Genomic DNA, 20,680 nt, shown 5'->3' on the forward strand with positions numbered 1-20,680 from the left:
CGAGCAGTACCACATGATAAGCACAGCTATGAATTACGCATGCGCATAACTTTCCCTCCACTTCTGCAGACGCGTCAGGACACGTGAGTGTGGCTGACGCATGCGCAGTAACTAAATACAAGCGGCGGCCATTTTAGGTGACTTGGGTAAATTATTTTAGTAAAACACATGTGCAAGCTTCACTATCTATGTTCAAACTTAACATAAACGTTAGTAAAACATACATTTGTTACCTTATTACACATAAACGAGGTTCTTGACTTCGGCAAGCCGCAAAATATGCGAAGCTTTGCTTCATCAACCCTACTATCGCAAAAACGATGCAAGAGATTGCCATTAGGGCCTGGACAAAATTAGACATTGCAAATTTTGATAACTTTCTCCTAAATTCATTGGTGAACCCCCCTCCCGATGTGGATGAGGCAACAGAGTTGTACAATGACTAGATAATTAAGGCCAGTGACGCATTTATTCCTATAAAAAAATAGATTCCCAAACGAGTACTACCCACTGCTCCTTGGTACTCGGATGAACTTAAAGCCAAGAAGCTGCTGTGTAAACAAGCCAAAAGGACATGGCGTAAATACTATAACGAAGAGGCCAAGACAAAATATAAAATCGCATTACAGGCTATAAACATCTATTGTTTGCAGTAAAGAAGGAGTACTACTCAAAGCAAATTGAGCTGGCTAAATCTGATGTTAAAGAACTTTTTAAAACGATTATTAAATTATCTACCCCTACCATTGCCAAAAGGCATGCCCACTCTGAATTTTGTAATGAAATAGCAGGCTCTTTTAAACAAAAAATCGCTAATATTTTTTGATCTTTCTCTGAGACGGCTACAAAAAAACAAATCAGCACAAAAGTAATAGATACAGGAAACTCTGGATCCCTGCTGTCATTTAATATGTTTACTCCTTTGGAGAGGAAAGATACGCTTAAAACACTTAATATGATTAAATCTGGAGCACCTAGCGACCCTTGTCCCATGAGAATAATAAAACAAATTCCCGAAACGATAAGCACAGCATTAACTCCATTACTGAATGCTATCATGTCTGCAGGTGATTTCCCAAATGCATGGAAAAAGGCATCTGTCCTTCCCCTTCTAAAGAAGAAGAATTTGGACCCTAAGGACCCCAATAATTACAGACCAATTTCAAGGCTCCCTTTTCCGGCTAAGATACTGGAAAAGGTTATGAACTCCCAACTTAGTGATTTTATCCATCTTAACAACTCTCTGGATATATCACAATATGGTTTTAGAGCCTACCACAGCACAGAGTTGGCTCTGTTAAAGTCTACAGAGGAAATTCGAGAAACCATGGATAGAGGAGGACAGGCAGTTCTCATCCTGTTGGATCTATCCGCGGCTTTCGACACGGTCCATCGCGAAATATTGATGGACCGGTTGTCGGAAGTTGGTGTCACAGGGGCTGCATGGAAGCTCATACAATCCTTCCTATCTAATAGGTTGCAGACCGTTGTACTCAATGGGATGGCCTCGGAACCTTTTCTGCTTCCATGTGGGGTGCCACAAGGTTCATCACCTAGTCCAACCTTATTTAATATTTATGTGGCACCACTGGCGGAAGTAATTAGGTCTTTTGGTTTTCAGCTCACCTCCTATGCTGATGACACTCAGATTGTGCTATCGCTGACAGAGGGAGCTGAAAAGGAGACTGGGGCCCGTTTCCACGATTGTATGAGGGCAATATCTATCTGGATGTCTTCTAACTGCTTAAAGTTAAATTCCTCTAAGACCGAGGTCTTGAAATTTGGGAACAATCCCCGGGTCTGGACCCCAGAGTGGTGGCCTGAGGACCTGGGTAAATGCCCTGAACCTGTTAGGAAAGCTAAGAACCTGGGGGTTCTGGTGGACACTAGGCTCTCTATGGGAGATCAGGTGAGCATGGTGTCCGCAGCCTGTTTTATGGTTCTAAGGGTACTTGGAAAAATCAAGGCTTATCTGACTAAAAATAACCTGAGGACAGTAGTGACAGCTCTCCTGCTGTCACGCCTGGACTATTGTAATGTCCTATACCTCAATGTTTAAGAGCAACATCTGAACAGACTCCAACTGGTCCAGAATGCAGCAGCAAGACTGCTGACTGATACTCCAAAGTTTGTTTCCATTAGAAGCGAACTGAAAAAACTACACTGGCTCCCTGTGAGACTCAGAACTCGCTTTAAAGCTCTTTGTATAGTTTTTAAAGCAGTAAATGGAATTGGTCCAGAGTTCCTTAGACTTAGGCTGCAATGGTATATTCCAGGCAGGAACCTAAGATCTTCAAGTGCTAAGCAAGTACAAGTGGCCTCCTTTAAAAAAAACAACTTGAGAGGTAGGGGTTTTATTATTTGTGCATCTAGAGCCTGGAATGTTCTGCCATTTATACTCAGGAATGCCCCGGACCTCCTGTCCTTCCGTAAGGAATTGAAGACTGTTCTTTTCTCAATAAAACTATTCCTCTTCTCAGGCAGTCAGCACCTAGCGCCAGGACACCTTCGGGTAACTGTGCGCTCTACAAAAATAAATAACATAACATAACATTTGCTGGTCTTGCGCCTCTCCTGATGCTCACTTATTTCATATGTTATTTCTTTGCCCCCTAGTAAGCAATTTTTAGACGCGTGTTAGGGCTCAAATCAATTTAATTTTTAACACACATATCCCATTTTCCTCAACTAATATCTTTTTAGGCAGCCTTTCGTCAGCATGGGTTGGCGTAACTAATTTTAAAATTGTCGATTTGTTAATAGCAGTTGCCTTTCAACAAATTACGAGGAATTGGAAGAATTTTTCTAACATTTCATACAAAGCTTGTTGGTATGATATCTGTCATAATCATAGAATGGATACATTCTCTAATTTGCCTTCACTTATGATAGCAAAAAGGATTCAACTTTGGTTACCTATTACAATGTTTTTTGATAAATGTGCTAAATCGCATTCCTCATTGCGACCCTCCCAGCAAGAAGTCCTCAAACCTCCTTAATTTATATTTTCTTATGTATATTGTTTATATTTCTATTTACAAAATTCATTTTTATACTGTTTTACGCATGATAATATTCGATGATTCTTATTGTTCCTTTCCTTTTTTCTCTTTTTCATGTTTATGCCGACACAGTTGATTTGTTAATTGTATTTATTTTTCTCTTTTTCTTGCACCACTGTATTTCTTAATGACACCTAATTTTCATAATAAAGTCTTTTTTCAAACCTAAGAATGATAGGGTTCCCCTGGTCTTGCTCTAAATGTCCCTGAACCTTATGTATATCAGCTTCTAGTTTTTTGGTCTCCTCTTGTATCTTCTTGAACTGGGAAATTGCTGTTAAAGAGCCTCTCAAATATGCTCAAATGTATCCCATATTACTTGAGGAAAAGCTGAATTAAGATTAAAATCAAAGAACTCTTTAGTTTCTGCCTTCAGTTTGTCTATTACTTCATTTTCTAATAGTAATGCTTGATTAATGGTCCACGTCTGAGGTGCGAACTCACCTCCATAGCTAGTTCTAAGATAACTGCAGAGTGGTCAGACAAATGCTCCGGACGTGGCTAACCGAAATGGCATTTCTGCTTGTGGCAATATCAAGTAAAGAAAATCGATTCTGGAGCGATGTCTGCACTTTTTATTATAGAAAGTAAATTTCCCCACAGAGGTCCTGGATTTAAGGACCATCTCTCTTCATGTATCCACAAGCCCAGTGTCAGACATTAATTGCCTCAGGGCAACTCTCATTTTCTGTGTGTTGACCGCTCTCTGCGCGAGGTAGAGTCTTGTCTCAAATCAAGAACCAAATTAAGGTCGTCCCCTAAAATAATGCAGTCATTTGTTTTAGATAAATGAAGGAGTAGAGAATACGGCGGGGCTGGATCGTCTAGGTTTGGCCCATAGTAACCTACGAGAATTAACCACATACCATTAATCTTAACTCTAGCAATTGCCCACCTTCCCAATTGGTCAACCGTAGATTCCCCTAGCATAGCTGGTGCAGATTTTGTTTATTAAAATTGTGTCCCCTTTCACTGTACAGAATTAAGTTGTACATATACAGAGTTCAATCCATTTTTGTTGTTTTAAAACCACTGCCCTCTCCTCTTTGACTAAGTATGATTATTGAACAAAACAAACGTTGCAATCAGATAATCTTAAATACTTTAATATTCTTTCTTCTGGAGGGAACCATTAACCCATTAACATTCCAGGACATGATTGTCGTATTTTTCACTTTCTCATTTTTAGTCATATCTGACCCGAAACGCTTTGAATTCCCTGCCATTGTTTGTCCTTTAGAAAAGAACACCAAAGGTTACATAAGACCCTTTGACTAAGATTAATAAATGAGGACATTTGTTTTTTTTTTTCCCACAGGCTTAACTCCAGTGATTATCATTTGGATGTGCTCTTTATCGGATTTATTAGGGCATTTGCCTCTTCCGGGTCCTTAAAATTGAACATTTTATTATTCCACATCACTTTTAGGGAGGCGGGAAGCGTAGATTAGCTGTAGCACCCATATTTCTTAATTCCTGCATTGATTTCCCCAGATCCCAATGTTGGTCTTGAGTGATGTGAGAGATGTCTGACCTAACGCGGAATGTCCATCCAGCTTTCTTGTGCATCCCTATTTTTAGCCCTGCTGCCAGGATTTTTTCTTTAAGCACATATGATTTAAAATTCACTAGGATCCTTTTGGATTCTTTTCCTCAGGTCTTTTAGAGAAAGGATCCCGATGTACTCTTTGTACATCCTCCTCAAGAAGCTGTTTATGGATGTTGGCATTTAATTCTGTGAGAGATTGATTATGAAGGATCTAATGTCTCCTTCCTCCGCATCTTCTGGATATTCAAGTACCTGATGTTGGTCCTCCTTGCGTTATTTTCAAAGCTTTCCAACTTCTCCCTCAAGATTTTATCGCTGCTTTTTATCATCTGGATTTCAGGTGCGTTTTTGTCTACTTGCTTTGTGAGATCCTCCATGGCTAACTCCACAGCCCCTACTCTTTCTGAGATAGCATACAATTTGGATTCTAGAGTCTTGCAAACCATTTGTATTTTCAGTTGGATATTTTCAGAAACAGCAAACTTGTCGCTTAATTCTGTGAGGAGAGTCGATAATAACCCCTCCGTAGAGGTGTGAGCCCCTGTATTACATGTTGTATTTAGTATCCTTACTGGCCCCAGCTCCTCTGCTGCTGGGTTACCACTCTGAGAGGGGTTATGTATCTCAGTACCATTTGACTGAATAACAATGTTGTCTTTTTTTGTCAGGGTAAGCGGATTGATGTTAGCACTTTCATCAACCAGTTGAGAGAGAGGTTCATATCTATTTTCTAGACATATAGAATCCATTACTGATCCACTCTCTTGCTGATTATTTCCAATGGCAATTGTGTCTCCGGGACTCTGCTACTACTTACTGCTATCCCAGTATTATACTCAGGGATTTGATCTAATTCCTTCAGGGAAGGCTGAATACCTTGGACTTTAATGTATGACCTTAATGAGGGCGTAACTTGGATACTACCTGGATTACTTTTGGCTTGTTTCTTACGGTCTTTACCAAGAGGAGTTTTGCCTACAGAGACCTTTATACTCTGAGCTGAACCTGTGGTTTTGGCAATTTTTGGGGGCTTAGTTTCTGTCACATCCGTTTGTATCACAGCGGGCGCCTTGTCTTTACTAACTGGCTAAGGAGGGGATTGATTTTTCCCCAAAATATCCCTGCTTCTGAGGGTGTATCTATTAAGTCTATTGGCCCCTATGAATAGACCCCCGTCTTGCTTCTCCTCCCCTGAACCTCCTCCTTCTGCCATCAGCTTAGGCCCCCAATCTCGCCCTCTCCTCCTTACCGGGGTCATTTGAGAGAGCCATACGCCAGAAACTGCCTCTTCTGGTCCTGACAAGACTCTTCCTTTCCCCGTGGCTGAACTATTCTCTATCCCGAAATTCTGTGGACCCTCAGAGGTTAACGCACATAGCCGGAACCTCCAGCACGGGAACGCAAAGGCGGGCGTCCGGCTTCCGTAACGCACGAGATTTGCTCCACCACCTCTGACCATCGGCCTCCTGTGGCGCCGCCTCCCCTCCGCCCGCCACCTCTGCACGCCCGACCGGAACACGGCAAATGAGGATACCGGGCAACGCAACCACAACCGGTTCCCAGGGGAAAACCAGGAAACAGGGCTCCATGTAAATCAGTGAGTCAGTGGCGCCTTGTCTTTACTAACTGGCTCAGGAGGGGATTGATTTTTCCCCCAAATATCCCTGCTTCTGAGGGTGTATCTATTAACTCTATTGGCCCCTGTGAAAAGACCCCCGTCTTGCTTCTCCTCCCCTGAACCTCCTCATTCTGCCATCAGCTTAGGCCCCCAATCTCGCCATCTCCTCCTTACTGGGGTCATTTGAGAAAGCCATACGCCAGAAACTGCCTCTTCTGGTCCTGACAAGTCTCTTCCTTTACCCGTGGCTGACTTATTCTCTATCCCGAAATTCTGTGGACCCTCAAAGGTTAACGCACATAGCCGGAACCTCCAGCACGGCGTCCGGCTTCCGTCACGCACGAGATTTGCTCCACCACCTCTGACCATCGGCCTCCTGTGGCGCCGCCTCCCTTCCGCCCACCACCTCTGCTCGCCCGACCGGAACACGGCAAATCAGGATACTGGGCAACGCAACCGCAACCGGTTCCCAGGGGAAAACCAGGAAACAGGGCTCCATGTAAATCAGTGAGTCAGTTAATCCCTACAAGAGTCTTGCTCCGAGTCATTTTCTGCAGGACCTCATCCAAATGCTTCAATGCTACTTGTGAACGCCTTAGTTGAGAGAGGGTCCATGGCTACTATGTTTGTAATAGTTTATGGATGGGAGCTTTGCCTAGAAACTGGTCAGGCCAAAAGTACCCTGGCTGGGGCGGTGTGTTATGGGGTACCCTAGAGTTGCATGTTATGTATCAAACTATGTGTATTTTCCATACCTCATCTAGTCATACGTGAAAGCTTATTTATATGGATGTTGATGACATTATTTGCCAAAGAACCCTTGGTAGGGAATGAGATTGGTTCGCACCAGGTGTCTGCCCCTGCGAGGGATATATGTAGAAAGAGTCTGCTACTTCCAGTGTGTGAACTGTTTATTACTGGATTTAGGAATCTTGGCTTAATATATGTGGCTTCATTTATCTCAAGAGTCACTTGCTGTACAGTACAGGTGTTGTCTTCTTTATTTCTTTGCGTTTATAGCTAACTCTTATATATGACTTCTACTTCATTTGCTAACAGATTGTTGCTTGATTAAAAAGCTAAGTCTTGGTGGTACCACACACTTGTATGTCTCTCCATTGTCTCGAAGGATGGGGTTGTGGTGTAGGGGTGAAATCCTGTGGCTTGCACATTGTGCGCTCACGATAAATAGTGAAACCAAGAGAGCAGCAATCGCTTTGCAGCTTAAACATCTTCTGTGTTACTCAATTCTTGCATTGATGTCGCATAGTCCGTCATATATAAATCTAATTGTAAGGGCAGCAGATAGATACAATATAAGACATTCGTAGAGTTACAGTTTGGTAGTGATTTAAGAGTGTAATTTATGTAGTTGTAGGTAATAGTCTTAGGGGGTCATCAGGATAGCGGGCGGAAAACCAACCGCCCGCCTGCACCGCTGATACACCGGCGGCCACATTAGGATCAACCGCCACTTAAGACCGACCGCGGTGGTAGCAGGCCAAGCAAAGCCGTCCGACGCGGGCGGTGATGGTCAAAAACCGACCGCAGCGGTCGGAAACGCTGTGGAAAAGCAACAACCCGCCGCAAGGACAGCGGACACACCGCACTTGAAATTAGGATATCCCCGAGGGTGTCGCGGTCGGAACCGCTGTGACCGACCGCCGCGGACGTACATAGGAGTGAATGGGAGAAATAGCGGAAGAGCTGCAGCATAGCCACCGCAGCGGACGGGACCTGAAAAACATGGCAGACGATGCCAAAACACCGCAGTGATGCCAAATATTGCACAAATAAAATTAGCCATGCCCCCCAAATACATTACACACATACAAATTAAACAAATAAATGCAAATAAAAATAAAACAGCACAGGACAACTCCCACAACACACCTGACACCCAAATTCCACTTGGACACACCCACACAGCTGAGTATAAAGCCACCCTCTTCACTAACCACAATCCTTTGCTACACTCCAGAAGAGAAGGCCATACACCACATCTAAAAGGAGAGGAAAAAGAGCACAGCACACATACACACCCACCACTACCAGCACCACCACCATTACACCAGCACAAACAATCCCCCAGCACACAACACACCTCACACCTCTACACCACACCCCTGCACCCACAAATACCTCAACCACCACACACCATGACAGCACAAAAAAAGCCCAAATTCATCGAGAGTGAGTTGACAGTCATGGTCAATGAGATTGTGAGAGTAGAGCCACAACTGTTTGGTAGCCTGGTCCAACAGACACCATTAGCCACGAGGACACAAATGTGGGAAAGGATAGTCCAAAGGGTGAATGCAGTAGGGACCACCCCAAGATCCAAGAAGGAGATCATGAAGCGGTGGCATGATCTCAAGAGGGTTGTCAAGGAGAGAAGAAGCAAGAACTGCACGCTGGCAAACGTGACTGGCAGTGGCCCTCCCATCCCACCAAAAGCATTCACACCATGGGAGGAGAAGGTGCTTGCCATACTGCTTCCTGAGAGTCTCACAGGAGTAGCGAAAGGAGCGGAGGCTGGTAAGTACAAACAAATGCCAAACAACACACTGAGAAGTACTTCCTTGCAATACCTAAACACCATTACACTGTCCACCCTCACCCAACAGGTAGCTAGCCATCTTGCTTAGGAGGCTTGTATGGGGGAGGGAGGGAGGCCTGCACTACCACTCCCACCATGCCCCCTGGGCTACAGCTGAGCAGGATACAGGCCTCCCCCACCCAGGAGCAAGTGTCAGCCATTGCACAGTTCAACAAACAGACTTACAGGTAGGTAGCCATCTTGTATTGGAGCAATGTTTGGGGTTGGGAGGCCTGTATCACTACTCCCAGCATGCCCCCTGGCCCACACTCCAGCAGCATGGAGGCCTCCCCCACCCAGGCGCATGTGTCAGCCATTGCACTGTCCACCCTCACCTAACAGGTAGGTAGCAATCTTAACTCTTCCTGATGTGTGTGTGTGGTAGATCTGCATCCCTAAACGCAACAACAATTGCATGCATTGCATTGACATTCAACATGTATGAGTAAATGATGTTCCTCTGCACTATGATATTACACACAGTGTTGCCATGAATTGTACTACTGATGACTTCATAATTGTGTAGTGTACAGGAAGTCGATGATACGCAGATGACACAATACTTGCACAGTGCCCAACACTGACCATTCCCCATCTACTCCACAGGTGATGAAGAACTCACTGCTGAGGACCACCCCAATGACCAGCAGAGCCAGTCTCCACCCCCGGCACAAGGACTCTCAGATGTGGACTCCCAGGACAGTATGGACGATGAGCTGCAGCCCGGCCCATCTGATGTGCCACAGACCCAGAGGTCCCAGGCCCCCATCCTCCCCACCACCACGTCTGCTGCAACAACAGCACAGCAGACCCCTGCTGTCACGGCCTCTGCCTCCACTGCAGCCACCACCACCGCCACCGCCACTACCACTAGTACAACCAGTACCACCTGCAGCACCCTCCCTGTCCCAGGGGATGACCAGTCCACAGCAATGACAGTGGAGGGCAGGGAGAGAGTGTGTGGACCCACAGTGGCGAGGCAAGAGGTCCGTGGCAGCAGAGCAGGTGGTTGGGCCAGGGTCACCACCAGACCTCGGGAGGAGTGGACACCATCCCTGGACCACTTCACCAGAGTTGTGCAGGCCTACCAAGAGGTCCAGGGACAAAGTGGCCGGTCCGATGAAATATTAAGGGAGCTCATCCTGCTGATGAGGTCCATCGATAACCGCCTTGGACAGATGGTGGACCTCATGGGCCAGCAAGTGGCGTTGCAGAGGGACAGGCCTATGTCCCAACCACCACCTCCGTCCACTCCTGTTGTGCCGCAGGATGACAGTGCACCATCCTCCCCTGCGCCAACAGAGAGGGGCGAGTCCTCTGACGCAGCTGGCCATTCAGCAAGCCCCCCACAGCCAAAAAGATCTAGGGGGCGTCCAAAGAAGGGCCTGGGAGTCTCTGGAGGCAAAGCACCTGCCACACGCCAGTCACGGAGCCAGCTGTGAAGACAACCCTCTTCCCCACTGCATTCACTGTTTGGACTGTCTTTCACCACATTGCCTTGGCAATGGCACCTGTCTGTTGGACTGGGTCACCACATCCATGTGGTGTCTACTCTTGCATCTCATCTACCATGACTGTCAACTCACTGCTCATTCCCCACCTTCATGTAAATATTCCCGCCCAATTCACATGTCCACTTCCAAAAAAAAATACCTGACGCACCTGATTTTGTGCATTATCATTTTTCGTGCAATATTTACAGTGTTGACAATGTCCATGATGTGTCCAAATGATGTACAGTATGTAGGGCAGTATTCTGTAGCACCTAGGGAGACACAACAGAACAACAATCACTGGTCTCATTGTGGCTTCACAGGCAGAACACTACACAAAACATACACAAGACACAACAGGCATACTAGACAATGGGCTGCAGGTGTGAACAAATAGGGTCCAGCATACGTCTCCATATGGAACATCAATGTCACATTTACCACACACAGGTGACTGAACGTGTGCCTGTCGGTTACATCCGCGCATAGCCCTTCACAACAACAGCACCCACACCAGACAATGTACACGTTGTACCTCGACACCCACCTTCAAGTGAAGTAGCGGTCGATGAGCTGCTGGCGCAGGTCTACTCCTTCCTCCTCTCCACTTTCCTCATCACTGGACTTAGGTCCTTAAGCAGGTGGTGGCCTTGGTTCCTCACCATCGTCCAGGAGCAGGGGGACCCCCTTGTGGAAGGCCAGGTTGTACAGCATACAGCATGCCACAACAATCTTGCACACCTTCCCAGGCAAGTATGCCAGTGCACCTCCGGTCCTGTCAAGGCAGCGGAATCTTGACTTCAGCAGGCCAAAAGTCCGTCCGATTACCCGTCGGGTCCTGCCATGGGCCTTATTGTAGCAGATGTCAGCCGGGGTCCTGGGATTCCAGAGAGGGCGCAATAGCCATGGCCTACTGGGATATGCTGAGTCACCTGTGAATGACAAACACCCATTGCAATGTTGCACAGCCAGAGTGCATCAGGTAACACACAGCACGCCATATCAGTAGGCATACTCACCCACAATCCAAGCATGCTCGGGATGCAGATTCTCCATCATCCGTGGCACCATGCTGTTCCTCATGATGTACGAATCATGCGCCAAGCCAGGATACTTCGCACATACATGAGACACGGTCATGTCCGCAAGGCACACCACCTGCACATTGATGGAATGATAATGTTTGCGGTTCCTATAAATGTGCTCCGTAGCCTGTGGTGCCACCAGACCTACATGGGTGCAATCAATGGCACCAACAACATGTGGGAGGCGCCCAAGGGGATAGAAGTCACCCTTCACGGAAGCCAATGCTCCTCCCCTAGGGAAATGGATGCAGCGATTCCGATACAGCATCATGGCTGCAAGAACATCCCTCAGCACCATGCTGAACATGGGCTGCCAAAGCGGTACAAAAGGGGGTGGTTATGGACATGGGCTGCGACATCCCTCCAGCGCTAGCCACGGTCTCCTGGAAGGAACCTGTCGCAAAAAAGTGGAGTGCTGCCATCACCTTGTATGTGGGTGTTAATGCCGTTGGATAGTGACGCCGAGGCTGCAGGTGGGGCTCCAATAGATCACACAGGATCTTCAGTGTTGGTCTATCCAGGCAGAATTTCCGTATTATTGCCTCATTCTCCATGTCCTCCAGCACTGTCAGGTGACTTAGGAGATTTGGCCTCCTCCTAGTTGAGATGTAAAATTTGAAAATGTCAGTGACAACCATCATGAGATGGCCACAGCACATACCAACAATGAGGTCATGGGAAAACAAAGACTGCCTAAGAGATGCATGGCACACCAGTTTACATGGGTGGCCTTTTGATACACACAGAGGGCACACCTCTCCACTGACAATACGCAAGTGCCACAAACACATCGGGGAATGTGAATGCGCACATACTGGAGAACACAATTCACCTGTGCAGGCAAGGTGCTGCAATATCCGCCAATGTCTTTGAAATTACCATGTCTGTATCATACCTATCTGCTGTACCTGTCACACCTCAATGCATCATGTAAATTCTGCACACATCCATCCATTGTGTGCATGAGCTGTTGTGAATGCAACAGTCTGATACAATACAATGCAGTGACACAAGCCTTGTCAAGGTCATCACTGACCCACAACAAATTGATTTGTACTACATCATTAACACCAGCACAAGAGTGTCAAGCATCATCAGCCATCAAATGCATAACTAACATGGCAGGGACCACAGACCGGGCACCCGCGGTGCATCACCGCCATGGAGCAATGCCTACAGCCAATGGGAGTGATGATCACGGTGGCATGATGCTGATTTGAAAGTCGCAGAAGGTGTGCTCCACCACCGCGGAGGCGGTCATTGGATACTTTTGAAAGAGGCAGACTTGGACCACCAATTGTTGCTGCTTTGCAGCTTCCAAACGGCCCCAGGGGGCTATAAATCTGTGGGAGTGAGCCTCACATTTCCACTGCTCACAGAGCCTGCTGCCTGGGACCCTCTCCTGCTGCTGCCCTCGAGCCTGCTGCCTGGGACCCTCTCCTGCTGTTGCCTGAAGAGCCTGCTGCCTGGGACCCTCTCCTGCTGCTGCCTGGGACCCTCTCCTGCTGCTGCCTGGGACCCTCTCCTGTTGCTGTCTGAAGAGTCTGCTGCCTGGGACCCTCTCCTGCTGCTGCCTGAAGAGCCTGCTGCCTGGGACCCTCTCCTGCTGCTGCCTGAAGAGCCTGCTGCCTGGGACCCTCTCCTGCTGCTGTCTGAAGAGCATGCTGCCTGGGACCCTCTCCTGCTGCTGCCTGAAGACCCTTCTGCCTGGGACCCCTCACCACTCACTACCACCACAGGTGTTACATGTCCACAGGGATGTCAAGGACAGAGAAGAACCATGCCAGTCCATTCACAAGTGAGGAGCTGGAGGTCCTTGTGGACGAGGTGCTGGCACAGTACCCAAGGCTGTTTGGTGGTCCCAATGTAGTGGTAAGTCACCATGAAGGTAGCTGCAGGGTAGGGCGGTGTCAGACGTGTAGTTGCGCAGCTGCAGTATATGCCTGGTCGCGTGGTGTCGTGTGAAACACTGACAGACAAGCTGTCTCCAGGGCAAGGGAGTGTGTGTCACAATGTCACTCTTTTGTATGCCTGGACTTGTATGTGTGTGTGGTGTGTATTACGTTGTCAGCCATACAGAGCCAACGGTTGATAGCCATGTAGGTGCCAGGACAGTATTTGCATGTGTGAATATTTCTCTGTGCATCTGTAGTCTGAGTCAGTGTGACCCAGAGAGTAGATTCAGGGCCTGCCCACCAAAACGATTATACATCACCAAACTTACATGCTCCTTGCTCCAGTTCCTTCACACTGAATAGTAGATATGCCCCATCTATGCCCTGGATTACTGCAGACCTACACACTTCTGTCGATGCATATTGTGTTGTGGCATCATGCATTTGTGGGAAAATCATGGAGCATATACGCCCCAATGTGTGCATGCAATCACAAATGTCTGGGCCATGCATAGTGCCCTTGTGAGGGGTCCCCCAGTTTTGGCGGGAGGGAGGTTACAATTAGTCATGAGTCTGTGTCTTGCTACTGTTCTGATAGATGTTGGTATCTGACAATGTGCAACTGGACATTTACCCTTCTTTTCTCTCCTACCTGCAGCTCAAGGTACACCAGAGTAAGGCCTTGTGGAGGGCCATTGCCGAAAAGGTGCCAGCCCTGGGGGTTTCAAATAGACGATGCACCCACTGTCACAAGAGGTGGGACGACATAAGCCGGCTGGCAAAGCAAGTGGCAGAGATGACCTTGGGGATGATATCACGCACTGGGCGTTTGGCACGGCGCAGCATCACTCCACTGATGGGCCGCATCTTGGCACTGACTCCTCCAGACCTGGATGCACGTCTGAGAGAGCCAGCAAGGCAGGGGTGGTGAGTATCTGGAGAGGGTGACATTTCCTGGGAGTGGATGCATATGTACAGGGCCAGTGGCACCGGAGACCCATGTGATGTGCGTGCAGTGCTGTGATGTGCTGTGTAATGTGAGTGGCTGCTGTGATGTGTCGTTTTATCAGGCATTGGCCCACCCTGGCCTTACTGAGCTGATAATCCCTGATGTACTTTCGCATTGCCAGATGGGTTAGGCTCCACATGGTCATTCTTCATTGGGATAGTATGGGGAATCCATTATGGGGTGAACTGCAGTGTCAACTTTCTGAGTGTGACTTCAGGTATGCCTACTTTACATGCACCACGATCGTTGAGGCCCACACATCAGAAAACAATGTGCCCCAGGTTACCACATGGTGCTTGCTATGGCCTACTTGGCATTGTGGCCTATAATTACCTAATAGATGTGTGTGTTGTCCCCTCCTGTTCCCTAAAGCTCTGACATTGGTAATAAGTGCTGTATGCACATCATGTCCCTAGGGCAGGGAGAGTTGGGGGATGGGGCACTCCATCTACGGTTAGGGAGTAGTGCTGTGTTGCATGAACATGGCTAATTCATGGCATAATTTGTGCATTACAGGCACTGTTGTGGTCTATGTAGTGTGTTGCTGCACAGTGATTGCAGGGTGTGGTGGTTACCATGTACATTTGGGCATCTCCTATACTGCATTGCTTGTAATACGTGTGACCAGATGATGACACTTACACAACCCTGTATCTCTCTCTCATGCAGATTCGCAAAAGATCACGGAGGAGCATGAGCCAGAAACCAGTGGTGGGGAGAGTAGCACTACAGCTGCAGCGGAGGCCAGTGACACAGAGCCGACCAGCGCATCTGAGGGGGACAGAAGTATGCAGGAGGAATCTGTGCCAGAGACACAGAGTACCACATCATCTGATGCCAGCGGGGATGCATCCATGTTGGCAGGCACAGGGGATGGGGAGTCTGCATCATCATCTACCACCCAGCGGCCAGTGCCCAGCCTCCCATCCACTTCCTCTGGTGCTGCCCGTATCCGTGTCACTAAGAGGGGACGAGTCACATTCACACCTGGCACCGCAGCCCCTGCACCTGTCCCCCCATGCTGCCCTCAGTGCAGAGTATGTTGAGATCCTGCGCCAGCTTTGTGTGGGCCAGACCGCCCTGCTATATGCCTTCAGTGACCATGAAAAGAAATTGGGCCAGATGGTTGCATACATGGAGGGCATACACTCAGACATGGGTGGGCTACACCGGACAGTCCAGGCGTTGCCATCCACAGTGACGTCAGCCCTTCAACAGGCACATGCCCCCATTGCAGCTCAGGTGCCTTTGTCCACCCCCCAGTCAGTGGCCACATCAGATGACAGTGTGCACGGTTTGCCTGCGTCAACTAAAAGGTACAGCACCAGGAGCACACAACAGACACAACCCAAACACTCCCGCCCACAGACACCATCCCCACTGAAGAGCATGGCCACCCCAGAATGCACAGACAAGAGCCAGTCAGAGAAGGGCAAGGCCAGAAGAGCAATGAGGCAGACATCAGCCTCACATGCTGCAGAGGCATCACCAGCACAAGACTCTCCTGTCCGTAGTACATCACACAAACCTACACATGCAGTGTCTGTGGCCCCTGAGGAGGTCTTGCATATCAGGGGTACACCTAGGAAGAGCACAGGGACACATCCACCAAAAACGTCTACCCCAATTCCGCGTTCATTGATGCGGGTGGAGGAGGGCAGTGTAGAGACCACCCCTGGCAAGAAGGCACAGGAGGGGACTGTAGGGGGTATACCTGGCAAGAAGGCAAAGGAGGGCAGTGTAGAGACCACCCCAGGCAAGATGGCAAAGGAGGACACTGTAGGGGGTACACCTGGCAAGAAGGCAAAGGAGGGCACTCTAGGGGTTACACCTGGCAAAGAGGGGAAGGTGGTCCAGAGACATAGATAGGATCAAGCGATCCGCTGGTTCAAGCACATCTCCAGAGTTAGTGCCAGTATCTGCACCTGATGTGGGACAGTTGTGGGGTGTGCCTGTTGTGTCATCACGACTTCCCATCAACCCCAAGACAGGGAAGCCATTTCATATTCCCAAAAAGTGGAAGGCCACCTCTCCAACCTCACCCACCCACACTGTGTCAGAGGTCTGCATGACTCCACCTCCACGTGCAACTATGCCACCTGGTTCACACAGCCCTCCAGCTTGCCAAGCCACCATTAGCCCCACAGCACCTGGGGCTCTGTCACCACAGTCAAGTGGGCCTGCTGTCCCCGACAAACAGCCAGGTACAAGTCCGTATGACAGCAAGGATTGAGTTGACATCACCCTCATACGCCTGTGCATCATACAGGTGTGCTAGTCCTGTACATTGTTTGGAACATGGGTGTGTTGCTGGCCCTGTTGCTCTTCTGTGTTGGCCTCTCTCCTGCCATGGACTCTGGCCCTGTTGCTCTGCTGTGTTCGCCTCTCCCCTGCCATGGACACTTGCCCTGTTGCTCTGCTGTGTTGGTCTCTCCCCTTTGCTATGGACACTGGCCCTGGTGCTCTGCTGTGCTGTACTCTCATCTGCCATGGACACTGGCCCTGTTGCTCTGCTGTGTTGGCCACTCACCTGCCATGGACACTGGCCCTGTTGCTCTGCTGTGCTGTACTCTCACCTGCCATGGGCACTGGTCCTGTTGCTCTGCTGTGTTGGCCTCTCACCTGCCATGGACACTGGCCCTGTTGCTCTGCTGTGCTGTACTTTCCCCTGCCATGGACACTGGCCCTGTTGCTCTGCTGTGCTGGCCTCTCCCCTGCCATGGACACTGACCCTGATGCTCTGCTGTGCTGTACTCCCACCTGCCATGGACACTGGCCCTGTTGCTCTGCTGTGCTGTACTCTCACCTGCCATGGACACTGGCCCTGTTGCTCTGCTGTGCTGTACTCTCACCTGCCATGGACACTGACCCTGTTGCTCTGCTGTGCTGTACTCCCACCTGCCATGGACACTGGCCCTGTTGCTCTGCTGTGTTGGTCTCTCCCCTGTGCTATGGACACTGGCCCTGGTGCTCTGCTGTGCTGTACTCTCATCTGCCATGGACACTGGCCCTGTTGCTCTGCTGTGTTGGCCTCTCACCTGCCATGGACACTGGCCCTGTTGCTCTGCTGTGCTGTACTCTCACCTGCCATGGGCACTGGCCCTGTTGCTCTGCTGTGTTGGCCTCTCACCTGCCATGGACACTGGCCCTGTTGCTCTGCTGTGCTGTACTTTCCCCTGCCATGGGCACTGGCCCTGTTGCTCTGCTGTGTTGGCCTCTCCCCTGCCATGGACACTGACCCTGTTGCCCTGCTGTGCTGTACTCCCACCTGCCATGGACACTGGCCCTGTTGCTCTGCTGTGCTGTACTCTCACCTGCCATGGACACTGGCCCTGTTGCTCTGCTGTGCTGGCCTCTCCGCTGCCATGGACACTGGCCCTGTTGCACTGCTGTGCTGTACTCTCACCTGCCATGGACACTGGCCCTGTTGCTCTGCTGTGTTGGCCTCTCCCCTGCCATGGACACTGGCCCTGTTGCTCTGCTGTGTTGGTCTCTCCCCTGTGCTATGGACACTAGCCCTGTTGCTCTGCTGTGTTGGCCTCTCCCCTGCCATGGACACTGGCCCTGTTGCTCTGCTGTGCTGTACTCTCACCTGCCATGGACACTGGCCCTGTTGCTCTGCTGTGCTGTACTCTCACCTGCCATGGACACTAGCCCTGTTGCTCTGCTGTGTTGGCCTCTCCCCTGCCATGGACACTGGCCCTGTTGCTCTGCTGTGCTGTACTCTCACCTGCCATGGACACTGGCCCTGTTGCTCTGCTGTGTTGGCCTCTCACCTGCCATGGACACTGGCCCTGTTGCTCTGCTGTGCTGTACTCTCACCTGCCATGGACACTGGCCCTCTTGCTCTGCTGTGTTGGCCTCTCCCCTGCCATGGACACTGGCCCTGTTGCTCTGCTGTGCTGTACGCTCACCTGCCATGGACTGGCCCTGTTGCTCTGCTGTGTTGGCCTCTCCCCTGCCTGGGACACTGGCCCTGTTGCTCTGCTGTGCTGTACTCTCACCTGCCATGGACACTGGCCCTCTTGCTCTGCTGTGTTGGCCTCTTATCTGCCATGAACACTGGCCCTGTTGCTCTGCTCTACTGTGCTCTCCCCTGCCATGGACACTGGCCCTGCTGCTCTGCTGTGTTGGCCTCTCCCCTGCCATGGACACTGGCCCTGTTGCTCTGCTGTGCTGTACTCTCACCTGCCATGGACACTGGCCCTGTTGCTCTGCTGTGTTGGCCTCTCACCTGCCATGAACACTGACCCTGTTGCTCTGCTGTACTTTACTCTCCCCTGCCATGGACACTGGCCCTGTTGCTCTGCTGTGTTGGCCTCTCCCCTGCCATGGACACTGGCCCTGTTGCTCTGCTGTGTTGGCCTCTCACCTGCCATGGACACTGACCCTGTTGCTCTGCTGTACTTTACTCTCCCCTGCCATGGACACTGGCCCTGTTGCTCTGCTGTGCTGTACTCTAAGCATGGGCGGATTTTGCGAACTGGCAATCCGCGAACTTGCGTATTTACGGATTCGCAATCCGCAAAATCCGCGAACTCTCGCGAATTTGCGGATTTTTTATTTTTTTGTGTTCGCAAGGGTTTCTGCCAGTTCGCGAGGGTTATGTACCAGTTTGCAATTGCGAACTGACTTGTCGGCTTGCAACGGCCGCGACTATGTTGTTTCTACGTCTGGTTCATCATCACAGGTTCACAGCACCCTCTGTTTCACCACTGCTACCCTCTGGTACACCCATGCCACCCTCTGGTACATCACTGCCACCCTCCGGTTGGTTTATCACTGTAGATTATGGGGTGAAAAAAAGCAAGCACACCTGCCCTGCTTCAACTGACATGAATTAATTTGGGGTTGATTAATGTGTCACTGAATTTAAACTTCCAGTCTGGCTGGCACCTGCTTCCTTATCTGTAATTTGCTTTCTGTTGCAGTGCAATTTTTTTTCACAGGACCTTTGTGGCCTACTTGTAGCTATTCTCTGAGCCCGCTGTGAGGGTCAGAGCAGGGTCATAGAATAGTTGCAAGTAGGCAACTGAACTCTGAAGGGGCCCCTCAGGAAGCACTACAGGGAATGGTTACTAATGATAAGATTGAACTTTTGCACCTGCTGAGTGCTTTCAGTTTTGTCTGTAATTGCTTTCTGTTGCAGTGTAATTTTTTTAACAGGACCTTTGTTGTATACTTGTAGCTATTCTCTGAGCCTGCTGTGAGGGTCAGAGCAGGGTCATAGAATAGTTGCAAGTAGGCAAATGAACTCTGAAGGGGCCCCTCAGGAAGCACTACAGGGAATGGTTACTAATGATGAGATTGAACTTTTGCACCTGCTGAGTGCTTTCAGTATTGCAAACATCCAAATATCCAGCAGCATCCACAAAAAGTAATCCTTCCAGGTCAAGATCCAAATCAAAGTGACCAGCACATGAAGAAAGCACTGGGAGGAGCCTGCTGGACAGGAACAGGAAGTTGGAGACTGTGGGGCACTTCCTTCCCCCCCCCCCATCCCTCAAAATGGACTCCTTGCAAAGAAAAAGTGCAGGCAAATGTCAACCCGAGGAGTTATTCTGATAAAAATCATAATTTTCAAGGTTTATGCTGCCTGCTGGTGGATTTCTTGTGCGAAATTGCAAATTTTGCAATCTCGCAATTGCGAGATTGTCGCTGCCCGCCGCATCTACGTGTTCGCAAGTGTTTACTCCCGCGAAATTGTATAGTATTCTAGTTGGCAAGTGCGACCAAGCAAAAAATCCGCTTCGCACGGATTTTACGAATTTTCGGCAAGTTCGCGAGAGTTCGCGGATTGCGAATTTGCCGAAAATCCGCAAAATCCGCGAGCGGAACGGAGTTTACGCCCATGCTTACTGTACTCTCACCTGCCATGGACACTGGCCCTGTTGCTCTGCTGTGCTGTACTCTCACCTGCCATGGACACTGGCCCTGTTGCTCTGCTGTGCTGTACTCTCACCTGCCATGGACACTGGCCCTGTTGCTCTGCTGTGTTGGCCTCTCCCCTGCCATGGACACTGGCCCTGTTGCTCTGCTGTGCTGTACTCTCACCTGCCATGGACACTGGCCCTGTTGCTCTGCTGTGTTGGCCTCTCTCCTGCCATGGACACTGGCCCCGTTGCTCTGCTGTGCTGTACTCTCACCTGCCATGGACACTGGCCCTCTTGCTCTGCTGTGTTGGCCTCTCCCCTGCCATGGACACTGGCCCTGTTGCTCTGCTGTGCTGTACGCTCACCTGCCATGGACACTGGCCCTGTTGCTCTGCTGTGTTGGCCTCTCCCCTGCCTGGGACACTGGCCCTGTTGCTCTGCTGTGCTGTACTCTCACCTGCCATGGACACTGGCCCTGTTGCTCTGCTGTGTTGCCT

This window comes from Lissotriton helveticus, chromosome 1_1 (genome assembly GCF_964261635.1).
Source record: "Lissotriton helveticus chromosome 1_1, aLisHel1.1, whole genome shotgun sequence".
In the NCBI taxonomy this organism is placed as follows: Eukaryota; Metazoa; Chordata; class Amphibia; order Caudata; family Salamandridae; genus Lissotriton; species Lissotriton helveticus.